The sequence below is a fragment of the Rhinolophus sinicus genome, linkage group LG01 (assembly GCF_036562045.2).
Source record: "Rhinolophus sinicus isolate RSC01 linkage group LG01, ASM3656204v1, whole genome shotgun sequence".
Taxonomy (NCBI): domain Eukaryota; kingdom Metazoa; phylum Chordata; class Mammalia; order Chiroptera; family Rhinolophidae; genus Rhinolophus; species Rhinolophus sinicus.
The window spans coordinates 126,065,152-126,084,573 of NC_133751.1; the positions used below are offsets into that span (position 1 = coordinate 126,065,152).

Below are 19,422 nucleotides of genomic sequence, written 5' to 3' on the forward strand. Positions count from 1 at the left end.
GAAGGAGCAGAAACAATACTAATGGAAGGTTAGGGAGTGGCTCGCTGGTGGAAAGGAGAGAATGGGCACACACACAGCAAAGAGGCCAGGAGAGGGAGTGAGAATGATGTGCAGGACCCCAGGATGGAGAGTTGGGTGCCTTTTCTGTTTACTGATGAAAAAAAGTCCAGCCTGTAGAAACGTTTTATAACAGTTTATCTGAGCCAAAATTTTGAGGACATGCTTGGTAGCAAAATCTCAACAGATTTAGAAAATGCTCCGGAGAACGGCAGTTTTGCAGCTTATTTTATGTATCATAAGGAAAGTTACATGAAATCCATTGGTGGTAAATTAAGGGGGCAGGATAAAGCCAAGTAGGGAACTCTCTAGGACTGGATAAAAAGCGAAATGGACAAACATATTATTTTTATATTGGTGGGTTCAGGATAGCTAGTATTCAACATTTACAGTACACAGTAATGGGTCTGAGGGCAACAGGATAGTGGTAGTATGCGGGCAACAAGGTAACATTGAAGGGTTCTATGTTGTAGTGCTCTGGTATTCTTGTGCTCTGCTGCCCGCAGTTCTGCCTTTGAGACATCTAGAAAAGAAAATTACTCTGACATTTCAAAGGTATGTTGTCCTAGACGCACAAGGCAACAGACAGGGTTCACTTAAGGTATCAAGGAAGCTACAGGCCTAGGAAATGAGTGCCCACCGTGACCCGCTTAGCTAGGAATGTTTATGTCCAGACCGCCTGTGTGGTTACTTTTGGTCACTGAGTTTATAAGGCCTACCATATGCGTCCCCTCATCTCCCCCACCTAAGCTTGTCATATTTATATGGCCCCTTTTTAGTTCACATGTTGAAACCTAGGAAATCACTATTGTTTAAAACCAAAGAGACTATAAGAACACCTTTTAAGATCATTTGATATTGCCCCTGGATTGTATTAATAAAATGAGCCAACAGCTCAGGACCAAGTGTTTGTTTAGCTCCCGATGTGTGCCAGACACTGGGGATACCGTGGTGTGAAGGGTCCTGCCCTCTGACCATACATCTACCAGAAGGGAATCATACCTTTATCGGTAAATAACTAAGAGTGTTTCAGGTATCCCTGACTGTTCTGAGAAAGACAGAACGGGGCAATGTTAAAGCATGTGACTGAGAGGTTACTTTCACTAGGCGAGGGTGACAACTTCAACATTTCGGGGCCAGCCTCAGGGAGGGAAGAGGACAGGCGTGCATAGATCTGGAAGAGCACTCACAGCAGAAGGGTCAGCAAGTACTGAGGCCCTGAGTTGGGAACAAGCCTAGACCTGTTACAGGAGAGGCCAGAAGGCCAGTGTGTATGCATGTTTGTGTCAACAAAAGTTCACTGCCACCGAATGCCACAGGAGTCCCCAATATGGCGTGCAGAAAAAGGAGAAACTTTGTTTAGGCAAACAGTTTGCAAACCAAGGAAACCGAAAGTATGCTCCACTGAGACAAAGTGGAGACCACATTTTCTAGAGAAAGTTCCCCCGCTGGTTCTCCATTGGTCTATTTTCATGCAAATGAGGAATCCAAATCGCAAAGTACTGCTTGATCTAAATAGCATTGTCCTGATTGATCGGCTTTGCATGTATGCTTGGTCAATATAGATGCAAATAAGGGTATAGCTGTGTAGTTCCGATTGGATGGAGCAGTCTCAGCCCATTGGTCAAAATACAATTCCAGAAACTCCCTTATAAGGGTCGGCTCAGATGGCAGGAACACAGTGCAGGAGGCTTGGCAGCTTAGTTTAGGCCTTTTCCCTGCACATGCAGTGTGCATGAGAAACCTCTGTCAGCAATGGCTGCTAGATTCTGGTTAAGAATTTGAGCCTAATTAACCACAAGGAGTCCTTAATGGCAGGTACATTCCTTCTTGGAGTTCACACAAATAAGGAAGAGAAAGGACAGAGAAGTTGCGGGCCAGGCAGTGGCCAGATCACATAACTAATGTCAAGTATGGCATGTGACTGTAACTGGAAGCCCCTGGGTACTTCACATCTGAGAGTGACATCTGATTTATACTTTAGAAAAGGTGACTAACTGCTCTGTGGAGGGTGAGCAAGACGAGGACTAGGGAACCAGTTGCCATAATCTGGGTGGGAGGTGAGGATAGCCTGGATTGGGGTTGAAGTACTAGAGATGGTGAAAAATAGTCAGATTTGGGATGAATACTGTAGGCAGAGCTGATACAATTACTGATGGATTCAATAAGGAAGGTGGGAGGGCAGGAAGCCAATGTGCTTGTGAGGGCAGTGGGTCTTGTTTGTGCACTGGCTGGACGGCAGTGCTGGTTACCCAGATGATGTGTGTCTCTGGGAAATCAGCAGCTCCGTTTTGTGTCTGCGAAGTTAGGAATCCTTCCCTACTGAATGGCACTGGGCTATTTGGATCTGGTGCTGGCTCAGGTGAGGGTTCAAGGCTGGATGTACGATTTTGAGATCCCAGTCCAGGGTGTACTGGCTAAGAAAAGACAAAGAGAAGAGGGCTGAGGACACAGCCTTAGGGGATGTCCCAAGTGGTGAGTTCTGCAGTGTCCTGAAGGCAGGTCAGTGAAAAGGAGCAGTTCTATAAATAGAAATCCCTACAGAGATGACAGAAAACCAGCTGTATGCCATGCTCTGAGAAAGAAGAGTGATTAAGAGGTGCTTGAAAATGGGATGTTTTTCTCCTTGAAGGCTAACAACGCTACCTGAAGAGGCTGTTTCTAATTGAGCAATATGGCCCTTTAGGGCCTTACATTGTTTTATGTTTGTGTTAGGGATTATTGGCTTTGTGAGCAAAACCCTTTGACATTTGAGGATGGAATGTATTTATTATTAAGAGGAATTGTCTGAAATGACTGTCAGGTTTTTTTTCCCCTCCCCTAAGCTTTGCTTTACGCATTAACCATTAGTTTATTTTAGAAACTAATGGTTAGTTAGTTTCTGAAACTTCTAATGGCCATATACTTCTGAATCTTGGCATTTCTACATCTCCTGGGGGAAGAGGGATATCATCTTTAGGTACCCATACCACTGTGAATAGTCAGGATGGGCCAGCTCCTTCCTCCCTCTCACCCAGGCCTTCTGATCTGGAGCACACGTTTGGGAGGTAAGGGGTGTATGACTTTCCCGTTGCTGGCATAACAAATTACCACACTTTACGTCTTAAAACAAAACAAATTTATTATCTTATGGTTCTGGAGGTGAAAAGCTTGAAGTGGGTCTGTAGTAGGCTGAATAATGCCCTCCAAAGACTTCAGGCTCTAACTTCTAGACCCTGTAAATGTTACCTTGTATGGAAAAAAGAGACTTTGCAGATGCGAGTAAATAAAGCACCTTGAGATGGGGAGGCTATTCTGGATTATCAGGATGAATCCTGAATGCCATCGCAAGTGTCGTTATAACAGAGAGGCAGAGGAAGATTACGCAGAGACAGGAAGACAGCGTGACCATGGAGGCAGAGATTGGAAGGATGGAGCCACCAGCTAAGGAATGTTTGCAGCCGCCAAAAGCTGGAAGAGCAGGATAGGATCGTCCCCTAGTGCCTCCAGTGGGACCACGACCCTGCAGAACTATAGATACTATGAAAAAACACATTTCTGCTGTTTTAAGCCACTAAGTTGGTGGTAATTTATCATAACAGCAATAGGAAGCTAATACAGAGCCTCACTAGGCGAAAATCAAATGTTGCCAGGGTCATTTTTGTTTGTTTCCGGAGGCTCTAGGGAAGAATGTTAGTATGCCTTTTCCAGCTTCTAGGAGCTGCCTGCATTCCTTACGTCTGGCCCTCTTCCACCCTCAAAGCCAGTCTTTCTTGACACTTTCAGATATTGACTCTTGCGCCTCCCTCGTCCACATGTATGGGCGCTTGTAATTATATTGGACCCACATGGATAATCGAGTATAATCTTAAAATCATCTGACTTAGCCACTTAATTCCATGTGCAACTTGAATTCCCTTTTGCCATGTTAGGCAACATATTCAGAGGTTCTGGGCATTAGGACAGGGACATTTTTTAAGGCCATTATTGTGCCTCTCAAATGGGGTAATTATTTAAGGACAGCATATAAGGTGAGGAAATAGGTCTTTCTGGGAAACCTAACTCGCCCATCTGAGGTTACCATGGCATGACTACCCTCTTCCCACAATGTGAGCCAATCAGACTTTCATGTTTTAGCCTCCAGGTCAAGCTTTCTTTCTCAAGGCATATGACAAACCCCATGATGATACTAATAGTTTAAAAAAAGACAGTTGCTTACCAGAGATACTGATCATTTGCGTCTGTGGGGCTCAAACATGATTGTAAGAGTGTAGCAATGAATCATGACCTTGGAAAGCCCTGCCTTCCTGGGAATCTTGTGCACAGTTGTCTTTGAGATCAAACACTAGGCTGCATGATATATATTGTTTGTACTCTGTCAACTGCTGTCTCCTGCCTGCCCCCCAAGCAGACATCAGGAGGTTGGAGCTTACAGGCACAGCAAAATGACTTTCCTGTCCCTGTTCAGGGAGGCTTTAAGAAGAGAGATTTGCGTTTACTCTGGAATCTCGCTGGTTTGCGTGTCAAAACTCAAAGCTTCATGAGTCGCTGGTGGACAGTGGCCACACCTTATTTGAAGGTGGAAAGACCTTGTATTTCCAAAAGACTTGCCATTTGTCACACTGTCCTAACCATATCAGCTTGTTGCTGTCATTCTAGTGAGGCCTGACAGGGGAAGGTAAGGATCCCCAAGGACATAGCAGGTCAGCTCTTAGAACCAGAGCTTTCTGAATCTTTGCTGAACATGTTTTTTTAAAGTGGACCAGTGTTTTCCAAACTTCAGACGTAGTTTTTACCATATCCATATTCCCACCTGTGTTAGTTACGTAACATACTTCTCTTCAAATGTATTCTAAGTCAACTCATTTATTTCAATTTGATCTTATCCTAATTAATAGCATTTGGTGTGCCTATGCATGTGAAAATATTTAACTATTAGGAAAAAAAATGTGCGTATATTGTGTTCCACAGGGCAAATGGACACACTCAGAAAACAATTGTATTAGGTAATGCCGCCTTCCCCCAGGGCTCTGTGCCTAAGGGAGATAGAGTCTTTGATGATCAAATCATCAGCCAGACTTCTGTTAACTTGAGCAGCCAAGAGGGTGGCTGCTTAGCTACTTAGGAACCTTTCCAGTAGAATACCAGTCAACCAGGGAGAGGACGTGCCTTTATTCTCAGCAAGCAAAAGGGTGTGTTTAATTACTCTAGTATTTGTAATATAAATAAACTAGACATACACACATATGCACATACACACATATATACTAAAGCTCTGTCTCATTTGTGATAAAAGCTAAGGGAGAACTTAACATTAATTTTATATGAAATGTCTAGGGAAACAGAGCCTTCCTCAGAGCCATGAAACTTAATATCCAAGGGAAACAAGAATTTAATAAACATAACTCTTATCTACTTGGCCTTTCTTGACTGGGCTTTTTTCTTTTTAAATTATTTTTATACCGTGTTCTTTGTTTTTATAAAACTAGCTTGCTATCAGCTTTTGGGGACAGGAAAATAATTAAATAACAGATAATCCGTAGGGAAAGGGCTCATGGTTGTGCGCAATGTCAGCTTTTCCGGGTGTCCACCAGGCAACCTGTCTCTGTGCCATCAGCATGAAGGAGACCATGTGCATGGAGACGCCAAGACTTGTCTTGCTATACTCTGTGCCGTCCTGGTCACTTGTCTTCCTATTTCTCTCTTGTCCTTCTTGGCGTCAGAAGGATTACATGTGGGATTGGCTTCTTTTTACAACATAAAAACACCTTAACGGGGTTAACTGGATTCCTGCGCCTCTTCTTGCCCAGCTCTGAGAGAATGTAAAATCAGAGTTCTCTGGAAATTTGAGGCCTCTCCAACCTCTTCAAAAATCAGGGATCGAGTTTGACATGGAAAATCATGGGAAGCCTTGGGTTTCCTCCATGCTTGCAGTCTTTTCCCCTCTGCTCTCCTTCCTTCCCCAGAAATACTCCTTTTATTATTCATTTGTGATGTATCAAACTTTTATTTTCCGGGGGCGGGAAGATGTCAATGAGACCTTGAGACTTGCTTGTCTCTTGAGTGACAGTGGTAAATGAACCAGCTTGAATGCTGAGCTCCACTTGGCGAGGAATGCTGATTTGCTGAAGCCGATGCATGTGAGAAATGTTTGACTCATCTTCTCCTTGACTTTGAGATACTGTTTTGCTCTTGGGAAAAGCCCTGTCTGGACAGGGCTTTTGAATTATTTGCATTTTATTTCCAGAGTTGCTGCTAACTTGGGTAAATCTATCTCTTTGCATACCACCTTAACCTCATTTTCCTAGAGGAAAGAGAGGCCGCCAAGTGACAGGCTGGCAGCAAATTGTGCTATTGGGCGGAAAATTGCATGTGAGTAAGTAGATGGCCCAGGTGGTAAAGTGCCATTGTGTTTATTGGGCTGGCTTTGGAGACATTAAACAAACCCAGGTAGTGAGACTTGGGTGTCTCTCCTTTTAAATCTCCCGTTCTAAGATAAAGAGGATCGGTGTCCGGTGCTTTCTCAGGTCCCAGTGGGCTCTAGACCTAATCCTGGCCAACTTTCCACCTGTGATTCTGACCCACATCATGAAGGACAAGAATGGGGGGATGAATGAGGAGGGTGATCTTAGAATCTTTAAGAAACACAGTTGTGAGGAAGCCTGAGCCAACAGTGTGCCTTATCTTTTTAGTGAAGTTAGGCACAGGGGTGAAAATGACCCCCAGGTACACAGCCAGCTGGTGCCTAAGGCAACGGATTACCTTTTCCAGAGTTGTCCTCATCAAGCACCTTAGATCCACCTTATAGCCGAACAACATTTTCATACCCTTTGAGGCAAGCAGTGACTTAACAGGGAAACCAATACCCTTGACTTCATTTTTAAAATTTTTATTGACCTATAATATACATGCAGAAAAGTACACATGACAAATGTATAGCTTGACGAATTTTCCCAGAGTGCACACACTCACCGAACCTCCCAGATAAACAGAGGGGACATTGCCAACACTTTAGAAACCCCTTCATCTTCCCTTCTGGTCACTACCTGTCCTACCCACAGCTGCTATCCTGATCTTTAGCAGCACAGGTTGGTTTGGGCTGTTGCTGTGTACTCCATAGGAGGGAACCCATGCGGCATGTACTAGTTGGTGTTGTGCTTCTTTTGGCCAATATTGTGCTTGTGAAAGTCACCCATATTGTGTGTAAATTGTAGACCACTCATTCTCACAGCTGTAGAGTATTCCACTGCGTGACTATGCCACAGTTTATTGATCTGTTCTACCATAGATGGGTATTTGGTTTTCCAGTTTGGGGCTATTACGAGTAGTGCTTCTGGAAACATTCTAGCATGGGGCTCTTGTTGAATGTGGGTCCACATTACAGTTGAGTTTATACTTGGAAGTGGATTTCTGGGTCCTAGGGGCTACCTGTGTTCATCTTTATGAGAGACAGTGTTCCTAAGTGGTTGAACCAGTGTATAGTTTTAGCAGTGTTTGAGAGCTTCTCTCCCTCACATCTTCAGTCCTCTTAGTATTTCCCATCCTTTTCACCATAGCCATTCTGGTGGGGGTATAATGGTATTATGCGGTGGTTTTACTCTCACCCTGTATATTGGATTCTGAAGGACTTGGTTGTGTGCTTTTGCTGTGCTTATCCCAGACTTTGTAATCTTCACTGTGTTTAGATGGTGACCTTAGAAAGGCATTACTACTATTTTAAGTTTTCAAAGAGGTTGATGTGTTCTAACAGACTCCCTCATCTTTCAGCTGTTCTGCAAGAGAAAAGCTTGTGGAGTTGGTGACTTACACTAAATAACATTCTGCTCTCACCATATGTTTGGTTTGTTGCAGTGAGATCAGAATAAGGAACAAGGTCCAAATCCAGCCAGCTTAACTTGCTCTGGCTGAATTTATTAGCAGCAAACCTGGACCGTTCTAGTTCTATACAGGGGAGTAGGCAGGTGAAAAATGGATAAGTCTAAAGCTTGTTCTCCTGGAGGTCCTGTGAGACCAAACTGATTTTCAGATTTTGAGTGGGATATTCCCCTGCGGCAATCCAGTACACTGCTAGGAGAGAGGGATCCCAAAGAGGAAAAAATGCAGTAGCTCAGAATCACTTGACAGCCGAAAAGCACAACCATAGTGTTACTTCTTGGCACAGAGTCTAGGTGTTTCTCTTGGTCCATGCCATTTCATGACCTAAGGAGTTTACTCTGAGGGTCCTGAAGAAAAATTTAAGTTTGACTAAGAAGTAGTGCTGATGCTAAGCACGCTAGAGAGACCCAGTTCTTAGGTACGCGGATGCAGATAGATGATTCATTTCCTGGTTATTTTCCTGAGAGTTCACAGCCAGCATAGAAAGGTGATTAATGAACACGGATTTGCCATCGTTGTTTCTGCTGCCACGTTTACCATCGCTGCTCTTCGGTAGGGCCCGTTTCAGGTGCTCAGTGAGTGAGAGAGATGAGAATGGGGGAGTGAGGTCTCTAGAGCCTGAGGCGCGATTCCTGTGCTCAATAGGTGAGGGCCAGCTGAATAGATTGAGTCCTAGTGTGTATGTGACAGGGGTCTTGCTTAACATAGGGATGCTTTTGCCAGAAAATGAAGCCGCTGTGGTCTTGGCAAAGGGCTAACTTCAGTAGGATAACGCGATGCTATTTCCTAGGACTACAATGACTTGTTTTCTCATTAGCTACCCTGTGGATTGTGTAAGGCCGTTATTGGTGTCCCTTCTTGGAAGAGAAAAGTCCCCAGAGGTTGGTAGGATCCTCAGGGGCTCCTTGTCAATTATACCCAGCATGGTGTTGGATAAAAGTTGAATGTATGTCTGAGTTTTGGGGCTATGAGTTTCAGGACTTTATGCTATTGCTGTTATTACAAATGTGATATTGTATTGGGCAGCAGGGAATGAGTGTGGCCTGAAGGAGTGTGTGTGTGTGTGTGTGTGTGTTTGTGTGTGTGTGTTTGCATGTTTGCGCACACATGCATTGTGTAGTGTAACAAGTGTGGTTTTGTAGCTGAGAGGAAGGAAATAAGTCTTTTTTGAACACTGATAAGTGCGTGGGTCTGTGCTAAGTCTCTGGACTTACCTCATTTAATCTCATTTGATCCTTCATTTTGTGTATATGAAACTGAGTCTTGCAGGGCTTGATAATTTGCTAGACTAGTTACCTGGGAGAGCGTAAGGGAAAGTAGGTGTGGGTAGCTGAAAACTAAAATGAAAACCATCCTCAAGAGGAAATACATCATGGAAAGACACTGCATCGGCTATGAAAGCAGCAGTTACCTCTGCAAGGACATTCATTAAAGTACTTTATTAAGAAATATAGTTGTGTTGCATTTAGGTCCTTTTCACAATACCGCTGTGACAAAGTTGCTTTGGTTACTAGGACTTTTTTGTTTTAGAAAGCAAGCCCTGGGGCTCACTACCTGCTGTAGGTAAGAGCTCACAAAGCTGAGCTCTTACCTAGCCTCTTGCTAAAGGAGCGGGCCTTTTAACGCTACCAGAGTGAGTTCCCTGAGGACAGAAGCCATGTTTTTTTGTATCCTCAGAGCTGAGCATAAAACTAGGTATTTTGTTGACTGAAGGGGGGAAACATGAAGAGTTGAAGGGGGAAAAAAAGGATTCTAACTTTGAAATGTGTTTTATGCCTTGCCCTTTTCCAAAAAGATTTGGTATCATCAACAGAAATTGCTGTTTAGATTGAGAGCTGGTTCATAGGCAGGTGATGTCCACAGAGAGTAGATAGGCATAAATAAATGCTTCCTGTTACTATTATTATTGGCTTCCAGGATGTATAAGAGGAAATAGCTTCTTGGTCCTACTCTTCCACTTTCTTCCCTCCTCAAGAAAACTTGTCAGAATGCACAGTGGTAATGTTCTAGATGAGGGTGGTGGTGAATCCATACTAACTGCAAATAAATCCATTGTAAAATTCAGAAATATTTTGAATCCCTTACAACAGATCATGATATACCTTCTGACATGTTGCCACGCTGTGCTGAAGAACTTGTTCTCAATATGGTGCAGCACAAAACTTCAGTAAGTTAGACTGTTCATCCGTCGTGAGTTAGCTATGTCCACATGACAATCTACCCCAACACTTAGTGGCTGGAAACAGTGAGTTTTTATTGATGTTCACGGAACTGCAGGTCATTTGGGTGGTTCTTTCTCTTGAGTGGGTTCACTTATGCAACCTGGGGGTCTGTCTGCCGGTCTTTGCTGGGCTTTCTCACATGTTTGGGTGTGGGGGATGGTGGTGGCAAGCTGAGTCCGCTCTCAGATGGTGACAGCTGGGCTCCCTTCACATGGTCTGCCCTCTTGGAGCAGGCTAGCCTAGGTTATTTATGTGGTTCTTGGTGGGTAAACAGAAGCATGCAATGAATGCCTTTTGAGATTCAGGTTCAGAACTAGCATATTGTGACTTCTGCTGCATTTTATCAGCAAAAGCAAGGTGTGAACTAGTCTGAATTCAAAAGGTAAGGATAGACTCTTCTTTTTTTTATTAATCTTTGTTTCAAACTTTATTTGCAGGCTTCTGCACCTTAATTAGCAGCAAAGAATGATTTGTGTCTAAGCAAAAACTGTAAAGAGCTGCAGTGTTCAAGGTGTTTAGGTTTAAAAATATTGGAAATTGAGATTTTATCTGATCCATGAACAAAAATGTAAAAAGCAGTCATAACATAAAACAGCATAAAATCAGCTCCCAGTGATGTCTTCAGTTTTACCTTCTTCAGAAGCTGACTGTGCTCAGTTTGCTTCACTCTTGGAGGCCTCATCACAATTCTCCACAAGATCTGGAACTTGATCAACGTCACCATCCTCTCTGGTACAAGAGCTGCTTTTCCATCCACAGGTGGTTTGTGCTGAGCTTCAGCCAGACTCCTGGAGCTGGTCGCACTGTGTGCACCGAGCTGGTTTAAGACGCTGCGGAGCATTTCTGTCAGCTCTTCCTCTCAGTGGCCCGTGATGGGGCCGGTGTCCGCGGCCAGAGTGTCCCGTACTTTAGGGTTCATTACAGCCGATCACGGTTTCTTGTTTGTGAACAGTCAGCACTTCAGCACCAGAGGTGCTGTTTGCCCCGAACTTCTTTAAGGAGAACGGGTTTTTTATCATCTACCGTAGCTGTTCTGTGAGCCACCTTCTTTCTGTGAGCAGACCGTTTCCCACCAAAGTGCAGTGGGGCCTGCAATTTGGTGTTTCTGCTGGTTCATGGTAGTTTCTTCCATCTCGTTGGAGAGGAAATGGGGCCACGCAGGGGACTAGGGTTGGCGCCCCGGGGCTCGTGGGCAGAGAACAAGTACATACACGTGGGGACACAAGATGGCAGCTAGAGGACAGAGACGCTTCTTGGTGGGAATTGCTGCAGTCTCATTGCAAGGGGCATGGATATAGGGGGACAATTAATTGGAGCCATCGATGCAGTCAGTGTACCACATTCATTGTTTTATTCATTCATCCCATAATCCTTATGGTCCCTTCAGCAATCTTTTATTCTCTTCTTGCAATCTTTATTACCGTGTTTCCCTGAAAATAAGACCTAGCCAAACCATCAGCTCTAATGTGTCTTTTGGAGCAAAAATTAATATAAGACACGGTCTTATTTTAAGATAATGTGAGACCGGGTATAATATATAATATAATATAATATAATATAATATAATATAATATAATATAATATAATATAATAATCACTGGGTCTTCTATTAATTTTTGCTCCAAAAGACACATTAGAGCTGATGGTCCAGCTGGGTCTTATTTTCACGGAAAATGGTAATTAAAACTCAAGTAAGATTGTACCATTTACTGTGCACAGTCTCTGAGGAAACGACCAAGATAAATAAGATACCAGCCTCGCCCTGTAGAAGTTTCTAACCAAAGGAGTGGGGGAGATGGAAACCAAGGCGGCCAAGAATGAGAGAATTGGAATAAGCCCAGAGAAGTTTGTGTGCAAAGTGGGCTATAACCCAGAGGAAGGACGCATCAAATGTTTGGGAGGGGTTGCTTCCCAGAAGAGAAGCTATGTCACCCAGGAAATGGCTGGAGAGCAGCAGGAGAAGAGAGAGTGTGGAGCAGGTCAAGAAGTGCCTGAGGGGCAAGAGGACATACATAGTTTGTTCTCGAATGCCTGGTTTACTGTCGGGGTGGGAATGGCAAGTGAGAAGCTTGGGAAAAGTGTGCTTGGGCTGGATGGAAAAGCCTTCTGTGAGGGTTCAAGGTCTCAGAGATTACTAATGGCCAAAAGGGAGTTGCTAGCAGATTTTGTTTTATTTTTTTATCTTAACATTCTAATGACTCATGCACTTAAAGGAACACAGTGTGATTATTGCACCCTGATGCCTTTTCCTCATCAGGAGGAAGACAGGAAAGTGTGGTTCTGTGGATTCCAACCTGTGTGTTGAGGCGCCCTGGGGTGCACCAGGAAAGTCGTCAGGGTGCCATGGGATATTATAAAATTTTGAAAAGAACACAGCTACATCTGCCAGACACCACTTAACTACTGCTCTTCAGTTGTTGGGACCTAACTACAGTTGACCCTTGAACAATGCAGGGGTTAGAGGCACCAATCCCTGTGCATAGTCAAAAATTCGCATCTAACTTTTGACTCCCAAAACTTAACTACGAATAGCTACTATTGATTGGAAGCCTTACTGATAATATAAACAATTGATTAACAAATGGTTTGTATGTGATTTGTATTATATACTGTATTCTCACAATAACGTAAGCTAGAGAAAAGAGTGTTATTAAGATCGTAAGGAAGAGAAAATGCATTTACTGTATTTACTTAAAAAAAATCCACATATAAATAGACCCACACAATTCAAACCCATGTTGTTCCAGGGTCAATTGTACTTAGTAAATGGAGCTTAGATTATTAGGTTGGTGCCAAAGTAATTGCGGTTTAAAAGGTTAAAAACCATTGCAAAAACCAAAGTTACGTTTGCACCAACCTAATAGTTATTTATTTTGGCCTAAGGGTATTATGAAAAAATTACTGCATTCCTAACAGCACAGGAAAGTGGGAAAGTTTGACTTGGGGAACCTCTGGTCAAGTTGTTGAGTGTACTTGGGTTCTAATCCTGCCCCTGCCTATTGTTAAGAGGTGTGATTGTGGGCAAGTGAGCTACTTTTCTCCAACCTCACCTATAAAGTGGCGATGATACCTCCCTTCCTAGGGTCATCAAGAGGAATAAATGAGTTTGTAAAAGGAAAGGGCTTTAAATGGAGCCTGGCACAGTGTAAGCACTAATATTGGGTGCTACTTAATTATCATTATTTATTTAGTAATGCTACCACCATCACTGGCTGTTGCTAGGTCAGTTATTTCTATAACAGCAACAGGTACCCCTGATGGGGGAAGGAAGGCCTACAGAGAAGCCTTTGAGTGGCAAATGGTACTATATTCTGCATGAAATTACAGGCTGAAGTGGACACTGCTGTATATCTTTATGCTTGTCCATGAAATATACCCTCGTTCTCCACCAGCCTCTTTTTTCAGGAAACTTACTTTCCAAACACAGCTCTGGTTTCAAAGTGATATGCTCAGGCAGTCATTCATATTGTCCCTTTCCTATGTGTTCCCCCTGCTCCCCCGCCCACCCCCCAGCAAAATAACCTGTCTCTACAATAAACATCTCAGATGAAAGGAACATAAGATAGTGTATCTGCCATGTCGTTTCCGGCATTAATGGAAAGGAGCAGGACAGCCTTATAGATAAGGTGGGGGCCGTGGGGGGAGGTGGTCCTGCAAGTGCCCGCACATACTCTCCACACTCCAGGTAGGCTTTTGTTTGTAATTATAAGCTGGTTTGTGATGGCTTAGGCAGGTCTTTGTTCCCTGTCTCCAGTTGGTCTCCTCTTTTTTTCTTAAGAGGGCATCAGATTGCCTCGGGTTGGATTCTCTGCTGGAAGGGGGTCGGGGGAAGGGAGCGGGTGGGGGAAGGAGGAGAGGGAGATGCTGTTGTGTTTTTGTCACAGGGATCTGCCCAATTTCCTCTTGGCCCCTCTCTCTGCTTTAGGCCAGTCCGTTTGCTCCTCTTTTGTCCAGGGAACTTTTTCCTTTCTTCATCTCCACAAATGTCACTCTGATTGTTTCTCTCTCTGGCTTGTAACTGGGAGTTGGCTGTGGCCTCATTTCTCATTCTGATCATGTTCTTTTTGGATTCTGCCAAATCTCTTTTGCATTTGTTTTTCACCTCAGCACTTTAGTCTGTCGGCAGTTCAGTGAGCCCTTTCCAAGCTAATTTTTCCCCATTTGCTTTTTAATTAGTTTTCTTCTCCTGCTTCTTGCCTCCACTCCTCCGTCCTGCTGTCCTTCTGTGGATAATCAGGTTCAAGTCCCATGATTTCTTGCGTGCTTTTAAGAAAATGTGGGTTGGAGCAGTGCCAATCACGGTTATTGTTTCCAGGGTTGTGACTTTCTCTTGAAATTTTCGGATTTATTCATTTGTCATCTCGCTCAGTAATAAGGCATGAGACTGTTTGCAGGCAGTTCATGATCTGCAGTAAGTTTCCAGAGGCAGGGACTCGGTATCTTGTATAAAATATTTGTTGGAAAGGATTCATGTTTTAAAAATAAAGTGGTCTGAGTAAGTGTTAACGTGTGTCTTTACAATAAGTCTTTCCAAAGACAGGGAGCAGCCTTTCTTTTATAGAGTCAAACCCAGTCTATGAACCCCCTGAAATGTTAAATAACCTTTGGTGTCTGTGTGTTTTGGGGTGTAGGAGTGTTCATAGCATTTATGAGATTCCTAAAAGAGCACATGGCCCCAAGTATTAGGAGCCCTTGCTTGGCTTATTTAGAAAGCCTGGAAAGATTTGAAATTATAATGTGTCCTTTGGAAGGAAAGGCTAGAGGCCACAGGAGCACCCAGAAACCTGTTTCAAGTGAGGAGCAAGCCCTTATTAGGCACCTGGAGGCACAAGTCCAGGTATCCATAGCTATGACATCTACACACGGGGTGGTAATAATAAAGGAGCTTGAGATTTGTGTTTGAGAGTCCCCCTCGTCCCCCCGCCCCCTGGTCCCCCGTCCTAGTTCTTACCACTTAGGGTTGACTGCTGATAGATTGTTAGATGTTGAATGGAATAAAAAAGGCCGTTGCCTTAGGAATTGCCAGTCTAAAGTGCACCACATCACCTTCTGTCCTCTGGTGAGTTAGCTGAGCTTCTCAGAGCATGCAGTAGGCAGCAAGGAGCAATGGGGATTATGGGTCCCTGGCGAGCTCCTAGATCCTTGCTATTCCACGTGGGGTCCACACACTGGCAGCGTCAGCAACACCTAGGAGCTGATTAGAAATTCAGGCTCTTGAGGCCCACGGACTCAGAAGGTACAAAATAGCCAGATTCCCCGGTGATTCCCAGGCCAGGAATGCTCAAGGAACACATTCTAGGCTCGGGCTGTTTCATGGACACCAGCCAAAATCTCTTGGGGGCATTGTGTCAGGGGCATGGCTCCTTAGTGTTTTAGATTACATTCTGATTCCCTCTCATTTCTATGACATTCTAATACAAAGTAATTTAGATGCAGATCTATATGCTTATGTGTGATTTGGTTTAAAGTACCTTTCTGTGAGTGTTCACAGGCGAATGTATAGATCAGAAAAAAATCCTGACTACCTGCTTGAGGTCTGGGGATGGGAAGGTACCATCGTGCCCACCATATACAATCACTATAGAAGGCACTGGGGATGCAAGCAGTGAGACAGTACCGGTTTTTTGAGACGTCTTATCTCGTCATCTATCTTGTGACAGCAAAAGGGACCAGAGAAAAAGAGTGGGTAGTTCTTTGCCCCATTGATGGGGTGTCACTAACATCAGTATACCTGATAGGTGGACAGCCAATATGGGAAAGACATTTTTAGAGCTTTACCAGTCTACTGACCTCTTCAGGGAGCTGCCCTGATTTCCTGTTCAAACTGGGAATCGATAGCACATTTTGTGTTTGCAAGTAAGTAGCTTATACGCATATAGTCATTTGTTGAGTTACCCCACATGCTGGTGTATAGCCAGAGAGAGAGAGAGAGAGAGTTTGTTGTGGAGTGCTTGCTCTGCTCTGCCCATGGCTGAGAATCACCTGCTTCCCTGCTTCCTGTTAAGTGGAATGGCTTCTTGCTATGACTTTTTGTGATTTCAAATTGAAGGCATGTTATGTTTAAATGTACTGCTTTTGCTTCAGAATTGCCTCGCTAATGCATGATCACAAATTCCTGTAGCAGAATTAACCCCACTTGAAGATTTAGGAAGTGGGTTTTGCTTCTCTTAATGAAGGATTCCTAAGAATTTTGCAGAAGAAAGAAGCAAGGACGCTATAATGTCTGTACTTCCTGTTTATAGGTGTGGAACAAAAATGATCTGGGAAACGAGAGAATGTTTGCAACCAGACTATTGCATTTTTCAGGTTTTTTTTAACTAGAAACTCTTTTTCTGTACCCTGACTCGCATTTCCACACTCCTTTGCTTTGGAGTCGAACAAACTTGACATCAAATTCTCTAATCACTTACTACTAGCTGCGTGAGCCTTACGACTACAGTTAGCTAATTCTCTGCACCTCATGTGTGAAGGGGGTGCAAATATTTCAAAACGATAACTAGGAATGAAATGAGAAGGTGTATATAGAGGGTCCAGTAGAGTTCATGCAATCATATTCTTTGATATTCAGCACCTGGTATCTATCAGCCACAGTTGCTGGTAACTGTGCTTGGCACGCTATTGAAGTACACTTCTGAATAAAAACAACAGATAAAACCTGCTCTCATTGGAGTTTAAAGTCCTTTAATACTGGGAGGTGCCAAAAAAATGAAAAATGTACACAAGTGGGTACTTTGGTCAACGTGGGTCAAGCAGTAGTTCGCAGTAATCAGAAGTGTCTGGACGTTGATGGCAACCACTTTGAGCACCTCTTGTAATTGCAGAAGTCAAACGTGACTTGTATTCATCTTTTGTTATCAGTATATATTGATTATTACAATTCTAATACAGTTTTCCTTTCTTAAAATGTGTATACATTTTTTTGGCACCCTCTGTATGTGACTAAACTAAAATGCTGGGCAGATAACACAGATAAGTAAAGCAGCCTGCAGAAGTTTCATGGAAAATTGGAGGGCCATGCCCCACTACTCCATTTTTGCCAAGGAAGGAGGCTCAGTGTTACCAGATAGTCCCATTTTTTTTTCAGGAGATGCCAGAAACCCTGATTTTTATGTGAAATCCCACGGTGTTTCAAATGTTTATAACCAGTTTAATAATAATAATAATAATAATAAAATCTTCCTGGCCTGATTGCTAGTATAGCTTCAAATAATAATAAGGGTATATCCTCATCAACAAATGTAATTTTGATGTTTTGTCGTCTCTGGCCCATTGCTTCACCACAAAGCGGACCCGGTCCTCCACAGGTCTTCTACCTACAGGACACATCTCCGCGGTCTGTAGCCCAGGACCGTGCCTACTCTCTCCTTGTGAATTGTGGGCAACAACAGTGAGAAACTTGACCATGGAGTGGCCACTTGTCTATGAAATAAAAGTTTCCAAGATCCATACTGGATTGAGCTCTGGGTCTTTTTACTACTCTGTTCTAATTGCTGCTTCTGCTTGAACCAAAAATGAAAACCTAAAATAGTGAGTTTTAGAGACTATAACGATTCTTGGCAGGACTTGTATTTATATTCATCCTCTGCAGGGTTTAGCATTTAGGATCACGTAAGTTCTGAGCTACAAATTTTGCCACAAACAAAAATAGTACCTCTAAAAAGAAAGAAAAAAATAACACCAACCTCTTTATTAGTATGGCTTTTTTACAGGCTGTCTTCTGAAACAGCTAAACTCTAACATATGTACTTACCATTGAATTGCATTGTATGTTGACTGGGGGCGAACTTGGCAAGGAAGGCTTCCTCAAGGAGAGAAGGCCTTTGGTTTCCTCTAGGATCCTCTTGAGCTGTCATTTTCTTCAGCCTCTTCTACGGCCTCAGACTGTTCAGGTTCATGAGGAGAGGGAGCTGGTGTGATTCTTCAGCCCATGTGCTTTAGAGTGGCAGCAGCTGGTGCGAACGGGTTGTCTTGCTGATGGCTGTGGAGCATGACAGGTGGGAATGAGCCCCGTTTCTTTTACCTAGACTACGGCCCAGATGTCGCTTGAGCTTTTCCTCACCTGCCAGCCATCAGAGAGACAAAACACAGTCTGGTTTAAAGGCTCAAAGCAGGGAAGAATTTGGATCCAGAAAATACCAGGCTTAGGGTGGTGATTTCCAAGTGAGAATATTAGCACAAAATTGCAAGGATGTATTCAGAGGGAGTAATCGGAATGGCACAGAATTAATGTGGGATTTGTCCCAGCAGTATTGCCTGTCACAACAGAATGTGTAGTGTGTGTGTGTGTGTGTGTGTGTGTGTGTGTGTGTGTGTGTGTTGGGGGGGAGGGGTGGTTCAGGAGGGCAGTAAAAGACCTGGAGTGAAGTGAAAGGTAAGAAGGGTGTTCCTTTGAAGGGAAAGGTGAGAATTCACAGGAAATTTTAAGAATTCTTGGCATTATAGATGTGTAAACACTCAGGGTCAGCCAATGGCAAATTACAGAGTAACAGAAGCCCCAGTTAAAATCCTTGTTTTCACTTTTGGTGGAGGTTGCCTAAAGTCCTCCAGCCTGAAAGGACTACACAAGTGTCTTTCCCGAGATATATATATGTGTGTGTGTGTATATATATATATATATATATATATATATATATATATATATATGGAATTTCCCAAATATATTTGCACCATGTGTGCCATTATTGATTTATGGCCTCTCAACTCCAAATTTGCTCATTTTGCCTGCTCTGTGAAATTGGATCTGGGCCCCTCTTCCTTTGCAGTTGGCAGTGTTAAGCTTTGTCACTAGAGGGAGGTAGGGAGAGACAGTGCAGGAGGAAAGGGTTTTATTTCCCGATTCTGTGCACTCTCTAAGAGGGCTATCCCAGCGTGTGTGGCAGTCAAGAGCACCCATGGCCAGCAGCTTCCCCTGGAACCCGTTTGCATGGTTGTATAGTAGAGTGCCTCCAGTGAGATAACCTCCCTGTGAATGGCTTTCCTTGGCACCCTAGAGGACACATTTGCAGCAAACTGGCACTGTCATTGTGGCTTCTGTGCCATCTAGTGAGTCGTAGCTGTACCTTCTCCAACACAATCAGGAGCTCCACCCTGGGGTGGGTACCTGTTCCTTGGGTGCTCTACCTCCATCCCAAGGGTAGTTCCTTCTAGCTGGTCTTCCTATATATTTTCAAGTTCCTTGTATTCTTACTAATCAATCAGTTATTTCACCAGTCCCTGGTTGTGGTTCATAATTGTTTATATTAAGCTTTTCTTGTTCAAATTACCATGTGATTTCTGTCACCTGATTGGA

General features: G+C 43.5%; 1 protein-coding gene and 1 pseudogene across 8 annotated transcripts in view; one reads left to right on the plus strand and one right to left on the minus strand.

Moving 5' to 3' along the window:
* MGAT5 (alpha-1,6-mannosylglycoprotein 6-beta-N-acetylglucosaminyltransferase) overlaps positions 1-19,422 on the plus strand; it is a 322,695-nt gene that overhangs the window by 79,945 nt on the left and 223,328 nt on the right. The window lies entirely within an intron of this gene.
* LOC141567269 (transcription factor BTF3 pseudogene) lies at positions 10,771-11,265 on the minus strand (annotated as a pseudogene).